Raw genomic sequence first — 19,049 nt, forward strand, 5'->3', positions numbered from 1 at the left:
CCTGAATGTTCCCGTGAGGGATAAAACCAGTTTGATTAGGGGAGATTATCAAGTCCATAATCCCTTTCAACCCGTTAACCACAATCCTGCTCAGAATCTTATAAACCGTATTACGTATAACCACTACGCCAAATAAGGGAAAAGATGGCGCTTTTTTTGGCCTATAACAGCGCTTTAAAGCGCCCTCTAATCTGGCGCTGACATAGGTAAAGACAGCGCTTTTTTTCCTGGTGAAAGCGCTCTCTAAAGTGGCTCTTTAAGCCCTTTAAGGGCCACTTTAGAGGGCGCTTTTTAAAGAAAGTGCCCTCTAAAGTGGAAACTTTTAAGGGTTCAGAGGGCGCTTTTTAAAGAAAGCGCCCTCTAAAGTGGAAACTTTTAAGGGTTTAGAGGGCGCTTTTACTGGAAAGCGCCCTCTAAAGTGGAAATTTAAAGGGTTTAGAGGGCGCTTATTTTGGAAAGCGCCCTCTAAAGTGGGTGGTTATTTAATTTATTTATTTTTAAAAGCGCTATATTTTTTTATTTATTTTAGACAACCTGTATATTGAAGCAGTACACCTAAAACTGTATAATTTGAAGCCATTTTTCACACATTGCATTCAACAAGCCTTATATACAACAATCCATACATATACAACAATTCACTGATATATAATCGTTTAACTTCTAAAGATTCTAAATATACAACCAATTCATAACTTAAAAAGAAATAAAACTAAGTAGCAAAATCATCTCTGAGATGTATGTTTTTTTTGCTAGCCGCAGTCTTCTTAGGGTCCGCTTCCTGAATCGAAGTTCATTTCTAGCAGTCATTCCTCGCATGCCGGTTTGAATACAAACAACTTTGGAATAGGTAGTTTTATAAACATATGTCTTCAAAGATACACTACATTTTGTTTTCGGATCAATCAAAGATATATTACTAGATATGAAGATAAAATAGGAGAAAGTATCTTTCAAAAGGAAACAGAGTTAAAGAAAAAGCAACATTTAATACCATCAAGACTAACCTGTTTATGTTAATGTACTGTGCCAAATTCTTTGAAAGTATAACAAGTGAACCAGATGCATGTCGGAAATACCTAAAAACAAAATAAATCAATAGAGATGAGATACACATTGTAAAAATAAAGCAGTTCAATATGGAGATCCATACTAAAAAAGAAAAAAAAATCATGTGCAATATTTATACATAAAGAGACTTCAGTTAAAAGTATCCAACATGCATTTTCCATCAGGAGTTATAACTTATAATATCATAGAGATGAGTATGCTGAAGTTAAAAATTATTTGTTGCCTCTAATATATGTTAGTACTTGGCACTGATGTGATATATTGTGAAGACTGAAGATCATTAATTTACCCATTCAATAAGATTTGGTTTCAACAAATAATATATTAAGCCATAATCACATTGAAGATCATTCCTGAATAAACAAAAAAATAATAATCACCAAATATTTTCTCATCTAAATGGTATTATTACTTACGATTTTTCATCCCCAAATTTCCACCAATCAGGTTCATACCAAGGCTTTCCCCTGGAAAAAAAAGGATAAAATACAGAGCATATAAGTTGAATACAAAATCACAATTGAAAAGGTCAAATTTGTAAAAAATTATGAAACAAAATGATATTGTAGTTATGAAGGAGAAAATAACATGCGATAAAGAAATATAATTGTACTAAGAAAAGATTAAGTACATATCAATTCAAAATAGAAACTTTCATTACTCATTAGAAATTAAGATACTGGTTGGGAATATCTAAACACCGGGGAATGCAAATTTTATTGGCAAAAATGAGACATGCCTAAAGACTTGCAAAGGGATGAAAATTAAGATAATCAGTTACATCTACAAATGTGGTAACTTCAAAGTATTTACTGAAAAATAAAAACCTACAGTAATAACTCGACAAAAATGGATAACAGATAATAATGAATAAAATTCAACACATGTTCAATTTTTAAAAATGAACAATTTTAGACATCTTAAAACAAAATCTTCTGGGACCATCTACACATAAAAACTGGCAACTATTTCCTCAGATCTATCATCATAAATAAATAATCAGAATTAATTCATATAGAGGAAAGTACTCTTCTGATATCACGTCTCCTGACTTCATGCATCCAATATATGCGCCATCCTGGCCACGACGATGTTCAAGAAGTTTAATTAAACCCTCTGTTAGGCCAGTGAGTGGGTAGGGTAGCTCAACTGGTAAATGCTAGTTTTATAAAACATAGTTATTGCTCAAAGTATATATATTTGCATGCGCTAACGCCACTTTACATTATGTAAAATGACAGAGATTGGCCAAATGTGCATACGTCTGTAAACTTCATATAAAATTAGGCAAGAGGGTGGTTAAGATTAAGAACCTGTTTGTCTTGAAACTCTCGAATCCGTATATATCTAGAACTCCAATTAAGTTCTTCGAAGTCAGAAGAGAAACCAAAAATGAACAATAGCGAACGTCAGAAGAGAAACCAAGTAATATGAAGATTAGAAAAATACCTATGGTGTCAAAATCGAACAGCTAACAACGAATTAATAGAAGGAGGAAACGTCGTAGATCTAACAGAGGTGGAAGGAGAACGCCTTAGAAGTAGCGAAAATCGTAACAGTGAGAACCCTAACGTGAAAAAGAACGAAAATAACAGAGAGTGAAATAACAAAACGCGCAGTATGTTATAATTTTAATGTTTACTAAAGGGGACCTTAGAGGGCGCTTGTGGAAAAAAAGCGCCCTCTAAAGGGGGCCTAAGAGGGCGCTTATGAAAGCGCTCTCTAAGGCTTTCCAAAAGCGCTTTATAAACTGGAAATGCACATGGACTTATAGAGCGCTTTTTTAAAAGCGCCCTCTAAGGGTAACCTTAGAGGGCGCTTTCTAAAAAGCGCCCTGTATTGTTGTCCCTCTATCTCCTCCTTATTTTTTCGCTTCACCTTAGAGGGCGCTTTATTACAAAAGCGCCCTCTAAAGTGCGATGTCTATTCCAGTTGTTTGCTCCTTATTTTTTCGCTTCACTTTAGGGTGCGCTTTTGTAATAAAGCGCCATCTAAGATGCGCTGTCTATTCCAGTTTTTGGCGTAGTGAACGATAGGACGAAACTGAATGATAAGTTTTGGTTGACGTACATAGAGTTAACCTCGTCAATTTATACAGGGTTACTCCATAATTGGATGATAAATTGGAAGATAACATTACCAACAATATCCCAAGACTTTTGAAAAAAGCCAGCTGGAAAACTGTCAGGACCAGGAGATTTCCATGTTGTCATCTCAAAGGTTGCTTGTTTAATTTCTTCCATATTAATCTCATCAACCAGTCTACATTTGGCATCCTCCTAACGGGGGGGGGGGGGGGGGGGAACGAATGTGATGTGGTAAAGCTATCACTGGTATCGATGTCAGAGGTATACAACTTATGAAAAGTTTCTCTAAAGGCTGCAGTAATTTCAACAACATCAGTTAACTAAGACCCACTAACATCCTTAATTATATGCACCTTCTTGTTGGTGTAAGCCCTAGAGGCCAATACTTTTGGTACTTGTATCGAATTATTTATTAATAATAAAAGGCTTTTTCTTTATTATGTTTGTTTAATTAAGTCCCTAGAGTAGCTAGTCTGTTTAATGTATCAAGTGTGACTTAATCATGAGATCACATTAAACATAAGGACATTATTCTTAAAGTATCTGTAGTCGAGCTTTATTGTGAAGTGGGATAACATTAAAGCATTAAGATTATTATGTATATAGACTGATGATCACATCTCATGGATCATGGATAAGGAGTTATCAAGTCTTAAACATAGGTATGCATATTAAGAGTAATATTTATGCTGGATTGACCCGCTATGAGAATACTATATAGAATGTTATGCAAAGTGTCATAAGTTATTCTCATGGTGATAATGGTGTATACCACCCTTCGACCTGAAACCACTATGGACCCTAGATGTAGAGTCAAGTGCCTTATTGCTAATCAAACATTGTCCGTAACTGGATGACCATAAAGATAATTGATGGGTACTCCACAAAGTATGCTGAGGGACATGAGTGACCTAGATGGAGTTTGCCCATCCTGCGTAATAGGATAAATGTCTATGGGCTCAATATTGAACTAGACAAGGATGACACGGTCTATGCCTTGTGTTCAATATAGACATAAGGGCAAAAGGGTAATTGTACACATAAGTATTATCACAAAAGGATTTGTCAGATCACATGACATTTCCGTGTCTTGGGTAGCAGTGATGTGTTGCTAGATACCGCTCACTGTTTATTATGTTAAATACATGATTTAATATAGTTGCCAATGCCGCGAAAATCTACAGGGTCACACTCAAAAGGACGAATTAATGAGAGATAGAGTAACTAAGGAACACCGTAAGGTATGGTGCACTTAAGTGAATTGTAGAACATCGTAAGGTACAGTGTACTTAAGTAGAATACAAAATATGGTAAGGTACCACGCGCTTAAGTGATTTTGGCATATTATAAGATATGGGCCTCATACACTTAAGTGGGATTTTTACTTGCAGCCCATACAAGTGGTTCTATAAATAGAACCCTTGTGCAGAAGCATTTATGCAGTTGCTATGTTGTCTCTCTCTCTTTCCCTCTCTCTCTCTCTCTCTCTCTCTCTCTCTCTCTAAGCCTTCATTCGTAGCAGCTAGCACTAATATTGAAGGAATCCGTTCGTGTGGACTGAGTAGAGGCGTTGTCATCGTTCAACGTTCGTGATCGCTCTGTAGATCTGCATTAAAGGTTTCAATCTCCACAAGAGGTAACTATTCTATTATTGATCATGTCCATTCGTAAGGATCATTAAAGGAGATTTTTTTTTAAATCCCGCTACGTTTTGGATCGCTTTTCTCCTTCAGTGGTATCAGAGCCACTTACGAAACCATGCATTTGATAGTTGTTTATTTTCTGTATTTTCTGTATTAATACGATTAAGAGACAGAATGAATCAAAGAATAAACGAGTAATTAAATTTGGTATCATGTGTGTACGATTTGGATGATTGATGTTGACTATGCTTCGGAATCCGACATTAGTATGGTGAAGCAGCGATACATCGATTGTCCATAGGTTACGCAATTGAGATCGATCAAGTTATATATGATACAAGTAATCCTGATGCAAAATACGGTATATATGATATACTGTTTCTGTTTCGTTCATTCAAACACTTAATAGTTGTTTTCCTTTGAGCGATCAATGGTCATTTTCTTCTTGATCCGACATTAGTATGGTGAGGCAATGACGTGTTGATCAATCATACTGAATTAACAATCGAGGTGTGTTTGACGGTCTGAAATTGGTGCATTAGGGTTAATGACGGTACAAGGGTTGTGTTGTCAAAGAGTTATGCGATTAGGGTTGTGACTGCACAAGAGTTGTGCTTTAAAGTATCAAGTGTTGATGCGAAAAACGACGTCGATTTCAAATGAATTGTTCATTATGAAGAAAGAGAAGAATACAATATCAAAGGAGGACAACCTTGAAGATCTTGCTTGGAGAAGCTTAGATCGTTATTAGGTTAGCTTAGGTTCTCTCATTGGCTTGGGAGAACAATTGCGCTAGGGGCCATAACTGTTTCACTATGTATGTTGATGCATGTGAATGTATGTTGATGCATGTGAGAGACGATTTATATGATAAATAATCCGGTGAGATCAGAGTAATTGCAAATTCCCTCAAATTAAATATTAAGTTTATGCTTTCCAAGTTTTATCACTCATCAAGACTAGTATCGGATAATGTAGGTTTCGCCTACACGAGGTGCATGTTCTATATTAGTAAGGTGTGATGAGATAATTGTAATATCAAATAACTAAAACAATAGGTCAAACTTAACTAAACAAATTATAATAAGATTATATATGTTTAGAAGCAAGAGTTGGAAATGATCCATGTGATGGATTGGAATAAGGAGTTATTCACCCAACTAAAATATTCGAGAGTTGTATTAGATACAATTGGAAGGAGTTCCTACCTAAATAATCTAGTTTTGTGTAATCCACCTACGTGAACTTAAAACAAAGTGAAATGTGGATCTCGACCCACTAGAAAATCTTCCAACTTAAAAGCATAAGCAAATGGTGGGAGCATATTTAATTAAAGGCCTAATTAAATATGTTATTGATACTGATATTTTCATTATTTTCATGTAGATTACCATGACAACAAACACCTCTAACAACGTTTTGCGATCAATTCTTGACAAGGAAAAATTGTCTGGGACAAATTTTCTGGATTGGCACCGAAATCTGAGGATTGTACTCAAACATGATACAAAGTTGTATGTCTTGGAGAAACTTGTTCCTAAAGAGGAACCTCCTAGTTCTGCATCTAAGGCAGAAAGAGATGCTTATAAGAAGCATGTCGATGATGCCAATGAAACTACTTGTCTCATGCTAGCTACCATGAACTCAGAGTTGCAAAAGCAACATGATAACATGGCAGCGTTCGATATGATCGAACACCTGAAGATGCTCCACCAAGAGCAAGCAAGACATAAAAGGTTTAAAGTTTCAAAAGCCCCTTTTCAAGAAAAGTTAGCTGAGGGAGACCCTGTAGGTCCCCATGTGCTCAAGATGATTGGGTATGTGGAAAACCTTGAGAAGTTGGGTTTTCCCCTCGGAAAGGAACTTGCGACTATTTGATCTTGCAATCGTTGCCAGATAGATTCAATCAATTTGTCCTTAATTTCAATATGAATGATATGGACAAATCTCTTCCTGAACTGCTAGCCATGTTAAGAACTGTTGAGCAGAATCTAAAGTCAAAAGAGAAGTCCATTCTGATGATTGGAAATGGAAAGAGACAGAACAAAAGACCCACCAAGCAGGGTGATAAAGGGAAAAGCAAGGAAGTTGCCAAACCCAAACCCACTCTTGTTGCTTTGAATCCTAGTGGAGGCATAGCAAAGGAAGGCACCTGCTTCCATTGCGGTAAGACCGGACACTAAAAGAGAAACTGCCCAAAGTACCTGGAAGATAAGAAGAATGGAGTAGAGACTTCAACTTCAGGTATTTTTGTTATTGAAATTAATTTATCTACTTCTGCATCATGGGTATTAGATACTGGATAGGGTTTTCACATTTGTACCAATGCGCAAGGGCTAAAAAGGAGTAGAGATTTGGCAAAAGGTGAAGTTGACCTACGAGTTGGCAATGGAGCAAAGGTTGTTGCTTTAGCCGTAGGAACTTATGTATTGACTTTACCTAGTGGTTTAATAATTCAGTTAGAGAACTGTTATTATGTACCTGTAATTAGCAGGAATATTATTTCCGTTTCTTGTTTGGACAAGTTTGGTTTTTCATTTATAATAAAGAACAATTGTTGCTCAATTTATTTGAATGATATATTCTATGCTACTGCACAAATGAACAATGGACTATATGTCCTTGATCTTGAAATGCCTATTTATAACATTAATACTAAAAGGATGAAACCTAATAAGTTAAATCCAACTTACCTTTGGCATTGTCAATTAGGCCACATAAATGAGAAACGCATTTCCAAACTCCATAAAGATGGACTCTTGGACTCTTTTGATTATGAATCATATGAGACATGCAGATCTTGTTTAATTGGAAAGATGACAAAGTCTCCATTCATAGGAAAAGGTGAAAGAGCTAATGATCTTTTGGCCCTCATACATACTGATGTATGTGGACCACTGAACATACCAGCCAGAGGAGGTTTTCAGTAATTCATCACATTTACTGATGATTTCAGTAGATATGGTTATGTGTATTTAATGAAACACAAATCTGAGTCCTTTGAAAAGTTCAAGGAATTCAAGAATGAAGTACAAAACCAACTAGGTAAGAATATTAAAACTCTTCGATCAGATCGAGGTGGTGAGTATTTAAGCCTAGAGTTTGATGACCATATGAAAGAGTGTGGGATCCTATCCCAACTTACTCATCCTGGAACACCCCAATGGAACGGTGTATCTAAGAGAAGAAATCGAACCCTGTTAGACATGGTCTGATTCATGATGAGTCACATCGATCTTACAAACTCCTTTTGGGGACATGCACTATTGACAGTAGTTTACACACTTAACCGTGTTCCATCCAAAAAGGTTGAGAAGACACCATATGAGATATGGAGTGGTAAGAAACCACATATGTCTTACATGAAGATTTGGGGTTGCGAAGTTTATGTGAAACAAAAAATATCAACTAAGCTTGAGCCCAAATCTGACAAATGCTTTTTTGTGGGGTATCCTAAAGAAACAATAGGGTATTACTTCTACAATCCTTCTGAGGGGAAAGTGTTTGTCGCTCGAACTGGAGTTTTCCTAGAAAAATATTTTATTTCCAAAGGAATCAGTGGGAGGAAAGTTGATCTTAAAGAAATTCAAGAATCACAAAGCATTGATACACCTATGGAGGAATTAGAGCAGGAAACACAAGTAGTTGTGGAAGAGCAACCTGCTCAAGTAGAACAAGACCAGCGTAGGTCAAGCATGATACGTCACCTACCTGAGAGATATGGATATCTCATAACTGATCAAGGTGGTGTATTACTCATGGATCAAGATGAGCCTGTGACCTATCAAGAGGCCATAATTAGTCCCGAGTCTGAGAAGTGGCTAGCAGCCATGAAATCTGAAATGGATTCCATGTACACAAACCAAGTTTGGACCTTGGTAGAACCTCCTGTAGGAGTTAACCCTATAGGATGCAAGTGGGTCTTCAAAAAGAAGACTGACATGGATGGTAAGGTACATACCTATAAGGCAAGACTGGTTGCAAAAGGATATAAACAAATTCATGGGGTTGACTATGATGAAACCTTTTCACCAGTTGTAATGCTTAAATCTGTTTGAATTTTACTTGCTATCGCTGCATATCATGATTATGAAATATGGCATATGGATGTCAAAATTGCTTTCCTTAATGGGAATCTTATTGAGGATGTGTACATGTCACAACCTGAAGGATTTGACATACCAGAAGAAGCCCAAAAGATATGTAAGTTACAAAGATCAATTTATGGATTGAAGCAAGCTTCCAGAAGTTGGAATCTTCATTTTGATGAAACAGTAAAACAATATGGATTCATCAAGAACGAAGATGAGCCTTGTGTCTACAAGAAGGTTAGTGGGAGCATGATCATTTTCCTGGTATTATATGTAGATGACATATTACTCATTGGAAACGATGTCCCTACCCTACAACAAGTAAAGTCTTGGTTGGGGAAATGCTTTTCTATGAAGGACCTGGGTGAAGCAGCCTATATATTAGGAATCAGGATCTATGGAGATAGATCATAAAAATTGCTTGGCCTAAGTCAGAGTACATACATAGACAAAGTGTTGAGACGCTTTAATATGCATGATTCCAAGAAAGGATTCATACCTATGCAACATGGCATGTGTCTATCAAAAACACAATCCCCTTCAACTAAGGAAGAAAGGGATCGCATGAAAAAGATTCCATATGCATCTGCAATAGGATCTATCATGTATGCCATGTTATGTACTCGATCAGATGTCTCGTATGCTTTAAGTGCAACGAGTAGGTACCAATCTGATCCCGGTGATGCTCATTGTGTAGCTGTCAAGAATATCCTTAAGTATTTGAGAAGGACTAAGGACTCGTTCTTGATATATGGAGGTCAGGAAGAGCTTGTTGTAATTGGATACACTGATGCTAGCTTCCAGACAGATAAGGATGACTTTAGATCGCAATCTGGTTATGTGTTTTGCTTAAACGGTGGCGCTGTGAGCTGGAAAAGTTCAAAGCAAGATACAATTGTTGATTCTACAACCGAGGCCGAGTATATTGCTGCCTCAAGTGCAGCAAATGAAGCTGTTTGGATCAAAAAGTTCATTAGTGAACTTGGCATAGTTCCTAGCATTGTGGATCCCATTGGTCTCTATTTTGATAACAATGGTGCTATCGCACAAGCTAAGGAGCCTAGATCTCACCAACGATCCAAACACATACTTAGGCGTTATCACCTCATTCGAGAGATAATAGATATAGGAAATGTGAAAATATACAGAGTACCTACACTTGACAATATTGCTGACCCACTGACAAAGCCTCTTGCGCAGCAGAAGCGTGATGGTCATACTAGATCTATGGGCATTAGGGGTATGTCTGATTGGCTCTAGTGCTAGTGGGAGATTGTTGGTGTAAGCCCTAGAGGTCAATACTTTTGGTACTTGTATCGAATTATTTATTAATAATAAAAGGCTTTTTCTTTATTATGTTTGTTTAATAAAGTCCCTAGAATAGCTAGTCCGTTTAATGTATCAAGTGTGACTTGATCATGAGATCACATTAAACATAAGGACATTATTCTTAAAGTATCTGTAGTCGAGCTTTATTGTGAAGTGGGATAACATTAAAGCATTAAGACTATTATGTATATAGACTGTTGATCACATCTCATGGATCATGGATAAGAAGTTATCAAGTCTTAAACATATGAATGAATATTAAAAGTAATATTTATGCTGGATTGACCCTCTATGAGAATACTATATAGAATGTTATGCAAAGTGTCATAAGTTATTCTCATGGTGATAATGGTGTATACCACCCTTCGACCTAAAACCACTATGGACCCTAGATGTAGAGTCGAGTGCCTTATTACTAATCAAACGTTGTCCGTAACTGGATGACCATAAAGATAGTTGATGGGTACTCCACGAAGCATGCTAAGGGACATGAGTGACCTAGATGGAATTTGCCCATCCTACGTAACAGGATAAATGTATATGGGCCCAATATTGAACTAGACAAGGATGACACGGTCTATGCCTTGTGTTCAATATAGACATAAGGGAAAAAGGGTAATTGTACATATAAGTATTATCACAAAAGGATTTGTCATATCACATGACATTTCCGTGTCTTGGATAGTAGTGATGTGTTGCTAGATATCGCTCACTGTTTATTATGTTAAATACGTGATTTAATATAATTGTCAATGCCGCGAAAACCTACAGGGTCACACACAAAAGGACGGATTGATGAGAGATAGAGTAACTAAGGAACATCGTAAGGTACAGTGCACTTAAGTGAATTGTAGAACATTGTAAGGTACGGTGTACTTAAGTAGAACACGAAATATGGTAAGGTACCACGCGCTTAAGTGATTTTGGCATATTATAAGATATGGGTCACATACACTTAAGTGGGCTTTTTAGCTTGCAGCCCACACAAGTGGTTCTATAAATAGAACCCTTATGCAGAAGCATTTGTGCAGTTCTAATTTCATTTATCTCTCTCTCTCTCTCTCTCACACACACACACACACTCAAAGCCTTCATTCGTAGCAGTTAGCACTAAGATTGAAGGAATCCGTTCGTGTGGACTGAGTAGAGGCGTTGTCATCGTTCAACGTTCATGATCGCTTCGTAGATCTGCATCAAAGGTTTCAATTGCCACAAGAGGTAATGATTCTATCACTGGTCATGCCCCATTCATAAGGATCACTAAATGAGAAAAAAAATTAAATCCCGCTGCGTTTTGGATCGCTCTTCTCCTTCACTTCTTATGTCGCTTCTGTTGAAGGGCTTTTATATGATAGAAGCGGGTGTTTCTGACACCATCTGTGAGCCACCAGGCCTTAGCTCTTTAGAACCAAGCTAATTCTTCCTGAAAATGGTTTTTGTGAAGCTCCTTTGCAAGCTAACTTCTAATTTACGAAGGCCACCATGGAAAACACCATCATGAGCATTGCGTTAATTGCCTTTAATTCTGCGCATAATAGCTTTCTTCTCCTGTAACAGACTCTGAACCAAACATCAATTCCATCTTTTAGCCTGATGCTGGACCTCCTCCAAATTCTGCAACATGCCTAAATCAGAATTCCAAGCAGCCAACATCATGGATTTAAAAGTACTCTCCGAAATCCAAGAGCATTCAAATTTGAAGTCTTTCGCCAAAGGCTTGTGTTGGTCCTCATAAAGGTGAACAAGAATAGGGTGGTGGTCAGAGAAGTCTATTCAGGTAAGCACCCTAACAAAAGCATCAGGAAATTGCAATCTCCAATTATCGTTGCAAATAACTTTATCCAATCTTTCAAAAACACGATTACCTACATGGTCAATAGCTCCACGCCAAGTGAATTTATGCCCAGATGCTCCAAGATCAATAAGCTTGCAGTCATTTAATCTTTCATGAAATAACGCACACTTCTTATCTGAAGGGGGAATGCCACCATGTTTCTCAGACTTGTCCTTAATGTCATTAAAATCTCTACCTAACAACCAACCAGTATCAGTCTTAGTAGTAAGTTTCATAAGCTCTTGCCACAAAGCCTTCTTTCCATCAGGTCTGGGACTAGCATAAACAGCAGTTAGATTCCAGGAAGCTTCATCCCCACTTTTGATGCTAACATGCAGAAACTGGAAGTGCTTTTGCAAGAGAGTGAGTTGCAGAATATCACTTTTCCAACCCATATCAATCCCGCCAACAAAGCCTTGATTCTCAGCAAATATATAATCATCAAAACCCAAGAAAGATAACTTATTTTAAAGTAAACTAGGATTTATACGAGTTTCCATGATAATAAAAATAGAAGGACGGTTTTCTCTAACATAGTGCTTTCAAACACTAACAAAGTCCTTACTTCCAGCTCCGCGACAGTTCCAAAACAAAACTTTAATCTAATTATAATTCATGAAAAAACTTAATGCAAAAAAGTGGCCCCTAGAAGCTCCTTGGGAGTTTCTTCAACAACTTCCACCTCAACATTGCCATCCTTGGAACTGGAGCCAGCAACATCATCCCTCATTTGTTCAACTGCAGAAGGAGGAACATCCTTGTCAGAAACATCATAATAAAATATAGGTTGAGAGGGACAATACTCGAGCTCAATACTAGTTACATCACCTTGAGCTCTCAAAGTTTTAGGACCAAGTTGGTCAAGATTTTTCCTCTTGATCCTTTGAGATCCTTCTTCATTCTTAGCATTACCTTTCTCTACACCAATTGAATCAAGTTGGATATTAAGTCTCGAAACAAGGGAATTGGATCCCTCAACTATCAGCAAATAGTCAATATACTGGATACCTTTGCTTTTCACAACATCTCTACCATTTGTTTTGTTTATTCTTCTGGTCCCCACTGTTGTCAGCAATTTGCTTCTTTGCTATGTTTTTAATAAAGATATTTTACCCTTCCTCTTTCCCGCATTAACCTTGTTATCATCCTTGTTTTCCACCAACTGAACTTCTTCAGACTGATTTGTAACCTCTATATCCATTTTAGGCAAGTTTATCTCTATCTCATTTTCTTTCTCATTAACAATAGAATCGTCACCAAGCATCATGAAGTTAGATCCCATTCCACTTATACGAGCTTTAGCTTTCCCAACGGATCATGTTTTTTCAATCTTTATAGTTTCCTTAGAAGTCTCAATTTTCTGCTTTCTAGTTCGTTTTGTTTTCTGAACCATTGTTCATGGGCTTGTTACCTTAGTACCATCTTTAACCATGGTAGCTCTAAGATCACTACCTTCGGCAACATTATTCATTTTAATCTCAGAATGACGATCCTTAATAATAGGACAACCATCAGAATTATGACCAAAACGAACATAAGAGAGGCAAAGAAGGTGAAACCCTTCATATTCAATTTTATAATGTCTACCCTTTATCGAAAACATAGCAAGGAAAGGCTTTAGCAAATTGACTTGGATGCACAATCTGACATATTTCCCTTTCTCACGAGAAAGTGTGTTCCTGTCTATCTTCATAGTTTTTCCAATCATGTTACCGATATACATCAAAACTCTGCCATCATAATATTCAATTGGCAATCCAGATATGTGAACCCAGACCGCAAGCTCTTCAATTGCATCTCATGCAGGGTAAAAGTTAAGGCTTCACTCCCGCACTGTCAAATAGTGACCATAGATCATCCAAGGCCCCTCAAGCAATGCAAATTCTTGATCTTCTTTGTTGTTAAAGGTAACAAGAAAGAAATTTGACTCAAGATCCACGATGTGAAATATACCTTTCCTCTCTCACAATTGTTGCACTCTGGTTTCCAGAGCTTTGAATCTGATGCGCCTCCCTAGAATTTTGATAATGACTCCAGTTTTCCAAGGTTATGCAATGAGGTTCTACTCCTCCGGAGAAATAATGATTTCATGACACTCATACTCACCATATTTGCATTCTTTAATTTGTATTTTGTGCACCTTCCTCGTAGACTCCCATAACACCTCGTCGAACTGAGCTTGTTCAGAGAGGTTAACATTTTCACCCAATCATTCCCCAGTCACCATATATTTATCTGAAGGAATAGCCACCTGACATTGATGCATTTCTTGATCTTTCATATTCAATTTATGTCCTAACAAGGAATTAGGAGAATGTTGCACATGCGCAAACAAACCACATGGCAGCTCTGCGATTTGTATCAAAGGATCATCATCGGAAACTATATTAGTAGGGTTTACAAAAGCAAACTCTTCCTGAACTTGACTCATAGACAGCGAGTAACGCAACCACAACTTCACCTGCAATATCTCTATGAGAGGTCCTTAATCATAAGATTAGGAATTTAAACCAAACAGAGAGAAACACCGTCGACGAAGCTGGGATGTCGCTGGGGAAGGGTCATGCCGGAACCCTAGCCCCAAAACGAAAAGCCTTAGAAAAAATCATGAGCGCCATAATTTGATAAAGAATAAGTGTTATAGTGTTGTCTATTTTGACCACATGTCTTTTAAACCAACACAAATGTTAAATCTTTTAATAATAAAATCATTTTTATTGTCTAAAAAACTAATTCTAGTTTTTTTTTTAAAACTAATTTTAATTTTAACTTTATATTATCCTAAGTAACATTTATTTACATATTTAAAAATATAATGGTCCTTCATATATTAACATTTTATATTTCAGCCTCTTGGATATGTGTTTGAATAATATATATTCTTAATAAGAATTTTGTGACTGATAATTAGAGCAAAGTATAGACCTAAGATGGTGGTTAATAGGAACATAAAAGAGTTAAAAAAATTGAATTATAAATTGGGGTATTAGAATAATATCTTCAAACACTTTACCTTTAGAGGTGTTTATAGGTGCATGTCGATCCATGAATTTGTTGACCGAAATTAAATTATCATTAATTACTCGAATTCATTCATTTACGAGTATAATCAACTCAACATGTGACAACCTGTATAACTTTGATTCGAGTATTACGTTGCTGTAGACCATGTGAAATAAAAATCTAAAAAAATTGGTATACTATTACAAACCACTCTTTTCTCAAAAAAAAAATCATTCAAAACTAAAAGTGTTATTATACTAAAATTTTCATTCAAAACTAAAAATGTTATTATGTTAATATTGGACTAATAATTTCATGTAATTTTAAAGCTAAGTGTTGTTCCTTATCGATTTTGTATCATTTTCAACCTATATATTTTATGAAAATGACATGTTATGTGAAATTTACTAATATTATTTAGGGCTATGCATATGGATGAATTTTATATCATATCATATAATTATTTAATTTAATTTTTGAAAATATGTGCAAATGTATGAAATTATAATTTTTTAATTAAAAAATAGTTTTTTTTATTCACAACTCACGAATCCAACTCGTAAATTGATGTTTTGATAGTGAAATTACAAATTGAACGATGAATTTAACCAATTAAAAATTTAAACAGGTTGAGTAATAGATTATGCCAGAGCATTTCTTAATGCACCCCATATGTTTCTTAGGCATCACACGAAATTCCGAAAATGTCCTCAGTTTCTGGAGATGCATCTCCGGGCACATCAAATGGTCAGTTAACGTTAACATATTCCGGAGATGCATCTCCAAAACATATTGGAGGTTAAATCGCGTCAGACTCTTCTCCTTCCTCATTTCACATAACTCAAACTTCAACTCAACTTAAACTCTCAAGTTTCTTCTTTATATCAAGTCAAATTTCATTCAACAAGGCTCAAGGGAACATCAATCTTCATCTATAACATCATCCATCTACATTAAAAACATTAATTTCTTGTAAGTTTTTCGAGTTTTCGATAAATTTTTGAGTTTTGGTGTAAATGAGTATAATCAATGATTAGGGTTAGAAATTAGTTGAAATCACATTTAAGATAGTTTAGCCATAGTTTATTAATTGTTTGTTGGCTGAAATTGATGATCAAAATAATTTTTTTCAGCTTCATTGTGGTAATTATGCCATTGACGCGACCTCTGAGTTGCGAAAAATTCTGGAGATGCATCTCCGAAATTTCTTAGCGGGTTAGTTTCCTAGTTATCAGAGATGCATTTCTGTAATTTTTCAGTGGTTTAATTTCCTAGAAATTGGAGATGCATCTCCGAAAATTTCTCGGTCTTTTAATTTTTTTGATTTTCGTACTTATGTTGTTTGCCTGCACTAATGGTTTGCCTTACTTTAATCTACATGCATAATGGCTAATATACATGATAGATTGAGGCATGACAGGTTTTTCAGCACGCGCTCATTCGGCGGGAGAAGAGTCAGCAGGTTCTGGATGCTCCTGGTCCCTCTAGTTAGGCATATCCATCTACTTCTAGGGCTCGTGCTTCTTCTCATGTCACTCCATCTTCTTCTTCTCGTAGGAGACAATATTCACCATCTGACACATCATTCCCCATTCTCCCGCATGCATCAGGTTTCATCAGTACCACCTTCTACTGTAGATGTTACCGTTCCACTCCCACCTACTACTGATGATTTTGATGATACACTTCCATCTTCTACTTCTGCACATGTTGATCCAGTCTCACCTCTAGAGGGTGAGCCTGCTGCGGATACTGAGCTAAAGGCTTTTAGAGATACTCCAGTTGATTTGTCCTTACTGCCTCTGTATCCAGACCATACTTCCAGACATATCTGGGATGGAGAGGTATCATTACTAAATTCTTTATTTATTTTTATGTTAATTTTAATTTTTGACATTAATTATTTCTGACAAATTTCAGGAGCGTAATCCGCAAAAGTTTCTTAACCACAAGAGGAAGATTGTTGCATTGCCTCGTCTGAATGAGGAATGGTTTCGGTTGGTTTTGTCCTTATCTGGCCCGAAGAACTTGCGTATGACCGATTATACTATGGTCAACCACGAGATGCTTAATGCATTCATTGAGAGATGGCACTCGGAGACCTCGTTGTTTCATCACCCGCATGGTGAGATGTCTATCACACTCGATGACGTCTCATGTTTGCTACATCTTTCAATCAGGGAAGGTGTATGATTTATCCCTGTAACAACTCTGAGTCACTATTGCATCAACAAATATCAATTACTACCCGTTCTCAAGGGTATTTTATCCCAAGTGCTTGGTGACAAAACCTTTAATCAATCTACCCTAATTTCTATGGCCATAGGCAATTAAGGTGAAGTTAAGCTTTATTATATCAATAACACTCTGGTCCATACAGGGTATCCCTAGTCCTAAGTGATATCTACTGCAGAGTAACCTTATGGAAACCTTATCAATGGCGGTCCAGCCTAATTGATAACCACAAAACAATCTCGATTGATCCAAAAGAGAAAGCATTAAACACATCAAAAGGTTAACGTAAGAATAATATTATAAATTCAAAAGTATACTCAAATTCGTTACAATTCTAAATCAGGGACACCCCCTAACATTGGGGGATTTACCTACTCATATTGTTCAAAACAAATGCAAGATAAAAATTACACATTACAAGTATTTGGATGACTTCGATCTTCAATCGCTTCCGCTCATGAAAACCTTCAGCTCTCCGAACTCCTTGCTCTCTGTAATACTTGATTGCTTGATAATACTGTGTTTTTCCTCGTTCCAAGATGATCTTTTCTTTGGTAGAAGGTTCTCTTATATAGTGAAAATTCCAAGCAATAGGTGGGCATGTCCAAAAATCTCTCTATAAGCCCGATAATCAAAAGCCCGATGAAAAGGGAAAATTTTGGGCTTGAGATGACACGGCCCGTGTCAGCTCACTGCTTCATTTGACACGCCCATGGGAGCTTGACACGGTATGGGATAAGGCCTAACACGGGTCGTGTCAGCTGACACGGTCGACCGTGTCAGGCAAATGTTTTTTGCTTCATTCTCCTTCTGCCTGACACGGCCCGTGTCAGGTGACACGGGTGGCCGTGTCAGGCCTCCTATATCAGGATTTTTCCATTCCTTTTCTTGCCGGAATTCCGCACTGTCTCGCTTCGAGTTCCTCGATTCTTCTACCTGGACCTGTTGGACAGAAACACAAACATCCTACGCATAAAATCACGAAAATATAAAATAAAATTGACAATTAATAAAATTTCTTAAATAACTTACAGGAATGAAAATTAACTTTAAAGGTACCATGATGCGTACACAATGTCTCAAAATCCTTGGTTTTTTGTCGGATAAGCAACGAAAATATAGTGAAAATGGTGACTGATCACAACCCCAAACTTAACTCATTGCTTGTCCTCAAGTAATGTCATATATGACAAAGTGTCACTTCCCAAAATTTGTATTCTTACCATGATACTGCTGAGATCGTTCGCCAACGCCTTCACTCCCCCTTGTATAGTTCCTGCTTTTCCTAATGAGTTTTCTGTCGCACTTCCTCATTGAGATACCGCTTCACCCGTCAGCTTACATCACACTTTCACCAAGTCTCTCGGGGTTTAAGTGTTTTCACTCCCAATTCAGAATATGCAATATCTACTCATAAGTTTGAATAGTTTCTCCTTTCATATCAACTACACATAACACACACTTTTTGAGGTCTTTCGGGTTGTAACGGGGCTTGGGTTATGGTGTGGATATTCCAAACAAAATGGTAAACAAGTGGTTTTTGGTTCAGAGTCAATGTTACTATTATTTTCATTGTGTTTGTTTGTTTTCTTTCGTTTCCTCTATTATATTTTTTTTATAGCTCAGGTTTTTCTTTGCTATTCTTGTTTTTCAACTGAGTGCCCTTCTTTGGCCAATGCTTCTTTTGAACCCTCGAGTTTATTTTCTCGATGATTCTCTCTTTTTATTTTTCACTCACCTTGATTTTTGAAACTTA

The 19,049-nt window shown here is 36.7% G+C and overlaps 1 long non-coding RNA gene across 1 annotated transcript; it reads right to left on the reverse strand.

Moving 5' to 3' along the window:
* Nucleotides 1-866: 866 nt before the first annotated feature.
* On the reverse strand, nt 867-2,163 carry LOC127097822 (uncharacterized). Its single transcript, XR_007793206.1, has 4 exons — nt 2,100-2,163; nt 1,488-1,538; nt 1,008-1,079; nt 867-883 (listed from the first exon to the last, which is right to left on the reverse strand). It is a non-coding gene; the product is annotated as an uncharacterized LOC127097822 (long non-coding RNA).
* Between the last annotated feature and the right edge of the window lie 16,886 nt (nt 2,164-19,049).

Source organism: Lathyrus oleraceus, chromosome 6, assembly GCF_024323335.1.
Source record: "Lathyrus oleraceus cultivar Zhongwan6 chromosome 6, CAAS_Psat_ZW6_1.0, whole genome shotgun sequence".
NCBI lineage: Eukaryota > Viridiplantae > Streptophyta > Magnoliopsida > Fabales > Fabaceae > Lathyrus > Lathyrus oleraceus.